Below are 9,643 nucleotides of genomic sequence, written 5' to 3' on the forward strand. Positions count from 1 at the left end.
GCTATATTTACATAACTTATATGCACAGATGTTATATGGCATTTATAAGAGAGAGTATGTTTTTAAATGTGAATTCAAACTAAAACAAAAAATGGATGCCACATCCTTCTTTTACCATTTCTTTATTTTAATAAATGAAAAGATCTATATATCTAGATATATCTATATTAAAATTTAGTAATCCCCATCAGTTATCAGAACAAGGAAGAGTGTACTGTGTGAACTGGTGAGAACCATTAGTGTCCTCTGTGTAGAACTGTGACTTAAGAATTTCATAACCCTCAAACTGAAGTCAAAGGAAGAATCAAGTATAAAGTAACTAAGACAGAAGGGGGTATAGCTCAGTGGTAGAGCATTTGACTGCAGATCAAGAGGTCCCTGGTTCAAATCCAGGTATCCCCTTACTTTTTCCAATGTTCACCAAAGGGGGCAGGAATGCTAAGAAGCCCCCATGGCTCAGCAAAGGCATCCAGGGATGCCTGTGGGCAAAAAAGGCAGTGGAACAAGGAGCTATCACCAAAGAGGATTACACATCCATAGCTTGGGACTGCAGGGAGGCTGTTTAAGGAAGGCCAAGACAGACCTTAGACATTATAATTCATTTGAATCATTCTCATGGTAATATTTTAATGAGCATGGATAGTAAAATCCATCTTGTTTTAATAAGACTCAATAGAAATGGTATCAATTTAAGCTATTCTCATTACAGATGAGAACAATCATACATTTTGTCTTTTTTCAGGGCTAAATGTATATTTACTGTCAGGTTCTATATCTAGACTTTTCTGTCAGTGTTTATTGTTCTTGAGCTGACAAAGAAAATGGGATGATAAATAAATAAGGGGTATACAAGTACTCAGGAAAATTTCTGATCATATATACTTTTGGCTAGGCTGTGTCTTTGTGCAACACCAGCAGGTGCAAAGAGACCCTTATACTTCATACCTGGTAACAGGAGAGTCATGCTATTATTTATGGATTCTTTGGTGGTATAAAGTAATAAGTGGCTAAGCTAGTCCATTCCCTGTGACCTAGAGAAACGTGACTGTACTAAAGTCACCTTTAAATCCTGCAGGTAGAACAAGTCAGAAGTCTTCAGGATCAAGCAGGACTGCAGACGCCACGGTGAAAGCATATGTGGTTTAAAAACAGTCTTTAACATGTCCCTCCTGAATTGCATTGATTGTTCCACAACTGTGACTAGTTCAAAATATTGTTTTATATAGTCTACACATTTTTAAATTCATTTAACATTGGCATAATATTCAAGGTGTGAAATTCAGCCCTAGTACTGTTGGTTTCATCCTGATAGATTAAAAAAATACCCACAACAGCTTCGTGGATTTGAGAAATGGCATCTATAATTTATTGATGAAGTGTCATTTACCATTATTGCAGAAATTTGTATTAACATGTAATACCAGACAAGTTAATGATATGTCTCTTAATTCTAGTAAATAATCATGACTTTTAAAAATTAAATAGTGACATTCTGGGCTTTGCTGGTTGCCCGCTTTATGCTTTTTCTTTTCTTTTTCCAGTTCATTCATTTATTTTATGCCAAAGCCTTCCATTGCTTCAGGACCTTAAGTCCTTTTTCATCATGCATATTCATGCTGCTTTGTCATCTGTTTATGCAATTCATACTCCATGCAATTCATACTTCTAATCCTTACTATCCAAAAATGTGCAAGCCCCATACCAAAAAAGGTGATTTAAAAATATATTTTAAAGCCAAATATATATTGAATTAGTTTTCTTTTATCTTATTTATCTCTTTTTTTGATATTTACAAGTCATAATTTCCATCTCCATAAGGTTTTCTGATTGTTTGTTTATGTTTGTTTGGTTCATCTCTGGTAGCTGAAACTTTAAAAAAGAATTGTAATATTGGAAGACCATTAGTTAAATCATAAAAGATGGAAACACTGCAGACTATAGGCACCTTTTCTTTTCTCACTCTGTTTCAAATGGTGATTCAGAGACTGGAATCCAATCCTCAGCTCCTGCCACATATAGAGCAATAATAAAATTAGCTGTGTGTGAATCAAACTGTGACTTTTTAAGCAGTTCCCTACTGATACGGGATTGTTCTTGCAGTTGCAAGGAAACACAGTATACTGTTTCTCATAGTAGAGGAGAGATGGGACTCTGTTGCAACGAATATTTATTATGGCAAATGTCAGCGGATGCTACCAAAGTAGTGGTGATACAGCAGAGAAATTGCTGAGCTAACCTTGTAACAGCTAGTTTGGTTATGGAATCAGCATAGAGCTTGAGCCAGGCTAATTTACTTTACCCAGACTCTTGGAAGGGTATGTTAGCTTGTATCAAACTCCATGTTGCCCACAGTATTAATACTGGGGCTAACTAATTTAAATGATCCTGTGCACATAATCTTTCAAATTTTTTTTCTTAGCATGTTCAGACTGAAATACTTACACTGTTGTTAGTTTACAGCCATTTTTGCAAGGGTTCTTTAGGCAACCAGTTTAGGATCCTTTGCATTATATTTACAATAATGCATAATTATAAGGACTATTTTTTTGGTCTTGCATTCAGTATCATATAATCTAGAACAGTTTAAACCTGTCCTTCTGAATCTAATCCCACTGCAAGTTCATAAACTATCTGAAGATAGAGATGCTCAGTGTCTAAATCTTATGATTGATTTATCTATTTTATATTACAGTGCTGCAAGCATTTTAAGGAAGAAGTAATAGTATAAAGAACCTGTTCCGTTGTAAAAGTCAGGGAATAATTTTTCACCTCTAATTGGAAAAAGGAAAAGTTGTTAAAACATTAACACTGTGCCATTTTCTGTGTTACTTTTCAGCATCTGTCACAAGTTTATTTTAGTTTGTCATCTTTAGTCAGGAATTCTTCTTTTACTTCTGTGACATTTTTTCTAAAAGACTCAGAACTATTCATAAATATCTTTCATTGGCAATTTTTAGTAATATAGTAAACAAACATTTTATTAAAATATAGTGAGTATTTACAGTGTATCTCAATGAAATCCTATTATCCCCTCCCCCAATAGCACTCTTTATTACAAAAAATTACAAAACTGGTAAAAGTAGAAATTCTGTAAATGTTTACTGGTATGTAAACATTTTTCAATCCATATGATTTACAAAAGAAGATCAGGACTCTTTACGTTATTAAAATAACATATTTTATATTGGAAATTCAGGTCTCATATAACATGGAAGATAGGCTGTTGTTAAACTAGTGAATTATGATATTGCTAAGAGATAATATATGGGAATCTGAGCAACTGAGATGGGAAGATGCTTGTATTCAACCTATCTTACACTATTTTTGATTCAATTCCTTATGAATATGTAGGGGAAAAAAGATGTCTTTGTTTTAAGGATTTGGTAAACTGACCTTTTTAATTAAGGCAGGGGTGGGCAAAATATAGCCCTTAGGCCAGATCCAGCCTACTAGGCCATTCTACCTGGCCCATGGGGCCCCTAAAAATTTTAGAAAATGTATATTTATCTCCTCCTGGCTACCTGTCAAAGATAACAGGAGACAGGGGCAGTAGGACCCAGAGGAAGCCAGCAAGACTCACCAGCAAGGCCAGTCTGACTCTGCCCCACCCCCAGCCCTGCCCTCCCAACAGGGAGTCTCTGCCTGCCACAGCTTTCACTGCTTCCCTGCACACTGCTGGTTTCTCCAGCACCACGTGGTCCCCAGTTACATCACCAGAGCAAGGGGTCACATGGGCATGCCAGGACCAGGAGCAGAAGGGTGCATGTGTGTGTCTGTGTGCACATGCATCCCTGCTATGAGGGAGAGAGGGAGAGAGTGAGTGTGAGGGAGAGACTGTGAGTTGTGTGTGTGTGTATGTGCACATGACCCTGCAATGAGGGTGGAGACAGAGCAATGAGGAAGAGACTATGTATGTGTTTGTGTGTGCATGCATGTCCCTGCAATGAGAGATGGGGAGAGACAGACAAAGAGAGCAATGAGGAAGAGACTGTATGTGTGTGTTCATATGGAAAGTCCCAGACACACACCCCACCATAAATATGCACCCCCCTGACATACATGCAGACCCCCCACTCCCACACCTCCTCACACACTCCATCCACCCTCTCTCCACACAGTCCCCCACAAAACCCATACCCACACATGTTCCCTCACCCCACATGCCCACACACTTATAGTCCTCCACAAACTTATACCCCCCCCATGCTGCCCAACTCCCCCACAATCGTAAGACTTCACTTTAAGCTATTGTGCAATCACCTTTATGTACACTACACAAACACCTATCATAACAGAAGCACTGGCACTTGTGGTACTCAGGACAGGTCCCAGATGACTGGAAAGGGGCCAATATCATCCCTATTTTCAAGAAAAGGAGGAAGGAGGATCTGGGCTGGTTTAACCTCTATCCTTGGAGAAACCTTTGAAAAATTATTAAGGAACACATTTGTGGGAGTCCATCAGAAAAAATAATGCTGAAGGGCAACCAACATGGATTCACAGCAGTTAGATCCTACCTAACTAACCTTATTTATTTTTACAACCAGCTCACAAAATGCTTAGATGCAGGAGTTGAGGCAGATGTCATTTACCTGGATTTTAAAAGGGCCTTTGATACAGTGTCTCATCCCACTCTTTGAAATAAACTAAGCAGATGTGCCATAAATGATTACATGGTCAGGTGGGTGGTGAATTGCCTTAAGGGATGCACCCAGAGAGTGGAGGTGGACAGGTCAGTATTGACCTGGAATGAAGTGGGAAGTGTGGTCCTCCAAGGTTCAGTCCTTGGGCCAGTGCAGTTCAGTATCTTCATCAGTGACTTGGATGAGGGCGTGGAGAGCGCTCTGTCCAAATTTGCAGACAACATCAAATTATGGGGCAAATTAAACACATGGGTGGGCAGGGAAAGGATTCAGGCAGATTTGGACAGGTTGGAAAAGTGAGCGGAACAGAACATGATGCAATTTAACAAAAATAAGTGTAAAGTGCTAGAGATAAAGAATCACCAACACACATACAGATTGGGAGATGACCTTCTGAGTAGCACAGCAGCAGAAAGGGACCTCGGAGTCATAGTAGACTTCAGGATGAACGTGAGTTGACAATGTGATGAAGTGATAAATAAAGCTATTTATTTATCTAAATGGCCTCTATCATGCATTATCAGGTGCCTCACAAACAGTTCTAAGGAGGTGATACTTCCCCTCGAATGTGGCATTGGTAAGGCCTCAGCTAGAGTACTGCATCCAGTTTTCGATGCCACACTTCAAGAAGGATGTGGATAAACTTGAGAGGGTACAGAGGAGGGCTACTCGTATGGTTAGGGGCCTGCAGGTAAGGTCCTATGAGAATAGATTGAGGGATTTGGATATCTTCGGCCTCTGCAGAGAATGCTGAGAGGGAGGTGGTGCTCTCCTCTACCCTGGAGGTCTTTAAGAGACTGGACAAGCACCTGGCTGGGGTCATCTGACCCCAGTGCTCTTTCCTGCCCACAGCAGGGGGTCAGACTCAATGATCTACTGAGGTCCCTTCCAAACATAAAAATCTATGAAATCTATGTAAATCAGGACAACATTTTAAAAAAAAATCAAATGAATGAATGTTGTAGATGTTCAATTTTTAAAATATAATTTGGTATTTTTCTGGTTCTGAGATGGCAAAACCCCTTGTTGAAAGGAGTATTTCCAGGGGCAAGGGGAAGGACTTCTGGTGGCAAAGTTCAGGGATTAGGAGGTGGGACTTCTGGTCACAAGATGGCAACCAGGGGATGGGGCACCTGTCAAGGGGAATGGCTACCTGTGCAGCCCTCAACAACTTGCCAAATCTCAGTAAGTGGCCCTCCACCCAAAATAATTGCCTACCCCTGAATTAAGGTGTAAACCCATAAAAAAAAGCTGTGTGTCCTATAGATGGACTTTCACTGAGATTAAGGACTCAATTTGACATTCTCCTATGCCTAAGGTAAGCACAACAAGAAAAGGATTCTTTTTAAAAGAGGAAAATCATTCATCTGTCTCCTGGTCACCCTAAAATATAAAGAATAACACATCCCTATTTATAGAAGAATCTTTCGCAAGTGATTACTGAAGTGTAAATATTTGGTATATTTTTATAATATAATCTACATATTTTGTATGAGGATGAACTTGGAAATGGATGAAGAATCTATTAAGTTGTCTAGCTCACTGATATGCAGCTGAATGATTCTTCTTCAGTATTCTTAGTATTTGGTTTGGTGTAGTTTAAATGTCTTAAGTAATGTAACCTCCACTTCCATTAGGAATCTGTTCATGGTTTTGTGGGAAGGCTGGTCCAACAGCATTTATAGCTGAAACACAGCTATGAAAATGGCTTCCATTAAAGAAAGAACTGCGGTAGGTTTATCGGTCCTTTGTACAAAAGCTGACCCATAGCAGGACTTTCGTTTCTGTTTAGGATGAGAGTGAGAGATGCGGGATGAGAGATATGTGATATTGAAAAGAATAAACCGAAAATAAGCCTTTAACTAAAACTTGAACAAGAAGTATGATTGGTTTGGGGCAGTGGGAGAGAAAGAATACAGAAGCAGGTGAGGAAATAAAGGTAGGTATGTCGGAAAAGAAAAGAAGAGTCAAGATAGCTCACTGTGTTGTCAATAATGGGAGGTATGAAAAGGCTGTGAACTTAAAAGATATATTATTTTATATTTTATTTTTGCCTGCAATATCCCAAGGAGGATTAGGATTTCAACTTGTTTGGTCCTGTACCAATATAGAAAAAATATAATGAGCAACTTACCACCATGCTGGGGAGCACTACTATGAAAACACTTGCTTCTATCATGAACTTGCCAAGTGATAAAAATAAATGTAATGCAGCTGTCTATACATAAGAGTTCAGCCTTTGTTCTACAGTTTAAACACCTATTTCTAATGTTCTGTTTCTGTGATATAAATTTGGTATTTTTTTATTTGATTTGTTTTAGTTTTGAAATACACTATGGAGCATAGGGGACAGCAATCAAGAAAGAGCAGCAAGGGGGAGAGGAGGTGATGGAATTAAGGCAAAATTAAAAGGCTGAGAAATTTTGCATTGCCTTCTGGGAAAAAAAATCCTAAAATTTAAAGTCAGGGAGGCTAAGCAGGTTAGGCTAAAAACATTAGTTTGTATAAAAATATTGCAATACAACAAATATGCCCACTGGGAACCACATAGAAATCAAAGGCATCATCAAAATATAATGTTCACTAAAGTATAGATTATATTTCAAATGTTTAATCTGAGAGTAACTACGAGTTCAAGCATGAATAGAATCCAATATTGTCAATAAAAGCTGGCACTTTCCCCATGCAACTAAAGGAGTGGTCAAATTATTTGTTTCAGTAGAACAATCCCAACAAAATTTACTGACAAATAATGAATGTTAAAGGTAGATTTAGCAAGGAATGGGGCAGATGCATATTGTCAGGATTATTAAAAAAAAATGTCGTTTTCATATGTCTATTTTTTCTAAACAGAAATTAAATCACTCATAGCTGTTCGGTGGTCACATATCACTTTCAAGACTGCATCTTCATATCAGCAAGTGTATTAAGAAAATGAAATTGGTTAAAACTTACATGTGAAACTATAAAACTTCAGTTCCAGCATATTATAGATATTTATCATTTTCTGACAATAGGATATATATGTCTCTACCAGTTAAAACTCTTACAGAAATGTCATAATTTGTCATTATCAATTCTCAGATTTGTCTCCTATCTAAAATACCACCAATTAGACATTTCGGCTAGGTACAGACATTACACTTTTACCAGACAGCAGCTAGAGAGCCCTGTTGCCTCATTTTGCTGCCCCTATCTAGCATGGACAGGGTTACATTCCCCTTTCCTCCATTTCACTCTGTCAAAGGGACATCTTGAAGCTGCTGCTAGGGCAGATGTTACTGGCAATGAAATTTGTTGCTGACTGCAGTAAGGTGCATGAGAGGGTGATTGCTTCATTAACCCTAGAAGTACATGTGATCATGAACAAGCAAGGCAATTATGTTCTTTCAGTCAATGAAAAAAATCTTTGTTTTTTATTTTGCTTCCTGAGAACAAGATGTAAGTCTTATTTAGAGGTGTGCAGATACAGAGCAGCTATATTATAGAGCCCTATACGTGTGTGTAAAACCCTGCTGGCTTTCTGCTGCTCTCCTAACCTAGTGAGAGATAGCAACACCAGTCAGAAAAAAAAAAAAGGAAAGGAGTGAAAATCAAAAGTGGCTGTGCCCCTGAAAACTCATGAAGCCACATGCAGTAGCCACACCCTTACTTTCCCTTCTTTGTCATCAGCTGGCTTTCATCTCTGCTGCTTTAGTCCCCACCTAGTTGTCTTTTGGCAGTCCCCTGGCTCTATTGGTGGTCACAGAGCATTTGAGGCTCTATTGATGGTCATCTGACTACCCTGTCCAGTCCGCATACTTGCTTACTCCGTGGTTAGCTGCAGTCCTAGAAAACCACTGGCATCTCTCCATTCTGCTGGCTGCAGCCCTCTCCTGTCTGACCCTCTCTGGGGTCATAAATACTCCTCCTCATGCTCCATCTGCCAATCTGGAGGGAGCATGCACTGAAGAAGTGAATCCGCCCGCTCAAGGGTCTGGCTGTGCTTTTCTTGGCATCTGCAGTAAGTATTTCCCACTTGAGTTGCTCAGGTCTTTTCTCCTGCCCTGGTCTCTTTCCCTTACACAAGCTTCTGGGGAAACTATTACTAAATTGGGGAGTTTCTGAGGCTTCCAGCAGATGGAGAAGCAGATGTACCTGAATTGGGTATCTCAGTTTGGAATCCTCTGTCATTCTCTTTTCTACAGAAAAAAAAAATTGTGGGAAAGATTGATTTCATAGGCCATTTGTAGATGATACTTTTTAGCGGATTTAAAGCAGATTAAATGCCTTTTGTGCCTTTAGCAGTGTATGGCATGTTAATTCCAGCCACTGTAGCACATTCAGTGGTGTAATGCGCCTTGAATGACTTTGGGATGCAGCAAATGACTTTGGGGCACTGCAAAGTAAAGCACCTCTAAGGAGTTTTAGTTTCCTACCCTACAGATGCAGAGGGAAGCACCAGGCTCCCTGTGGCTCAGAAGCTGTGCAGGCAGACCATGCAAGCAGCCTGGCAGCAGCCCAGGAAGGCAAACTCTACAGAAAGAAAGAAAAAAAATGTGGCGAGCCTGATCTTTTTTTTTCCCCCAGAGCCTGCCTGCCTTAGCTGTGTGGGGGCCAAGTGCTATGGTGTGGTGACTGCGATGCCCCCTGGGACTGTGATGCCCCCTGGGACTGCCCGAGCCGGGTGCTTGCAGGTGGGTGCCACCTGGAGGGGACTGCTCTGCCCGCTAGCAGCTCACTCTCCCCTCCCTGCTGCTGGAGAGGCAGGTAAGGATTGGGCTTCGATACAAGTGTACACAACACAGGGGTTTACTTTGCTCTAAATTAAAGTGGTGTTTTCAAAAAACTACCGTTTCAATTTAGGGAGAATATTAAACTCCTGTATCGTCTACAAATGCCCACTAATCAGGTTTATGTCCCCTGATGTGGTAAGGTATATTTTGACACTGTTCTCCTTCCCAAACTAGGTCCCAGGAATGATAAAATACTCTTAGTTCTGTCTCCACTAGACCTCCCAG

The 9,643-nt window shown here is 39.8% G+C and overlaps 1 non-coding gene across 1 annotated transcript; it reads left to right on the forward strand.

Moving 5' to 3' along the window:
- The first annotated feature begins 330 nt into the window (after positions 1-330).
- TRNAC-GCA (transfer RNA cysteine (anticodon GCA)) lies at positions 331-402 on the forward strand. Its single transcript has one exon. It is a non-coding gene; the product is annotated as a tRNA-Cys (tRNA).
- The last annotated feature ends 9,241 nt before the right edge of the window (positions 403-9,643 follow it).

The sequence above is a fragment of the Crocodylus siamensis genome, chromosome 2 (genome assembly GCF_052110815.1).
Source record: "Crocodylus siamensis isolate JL-2025a chromosome 2, ASM5211081v1, whole genome shotgun sequence".
Taxonomy (NCBI): domain Eukaryota; kingdom Metazoa; phylum Chordata; order Crocodylia; family Crocodylidae; genus Crocodylus; species Crocodylus siamensis.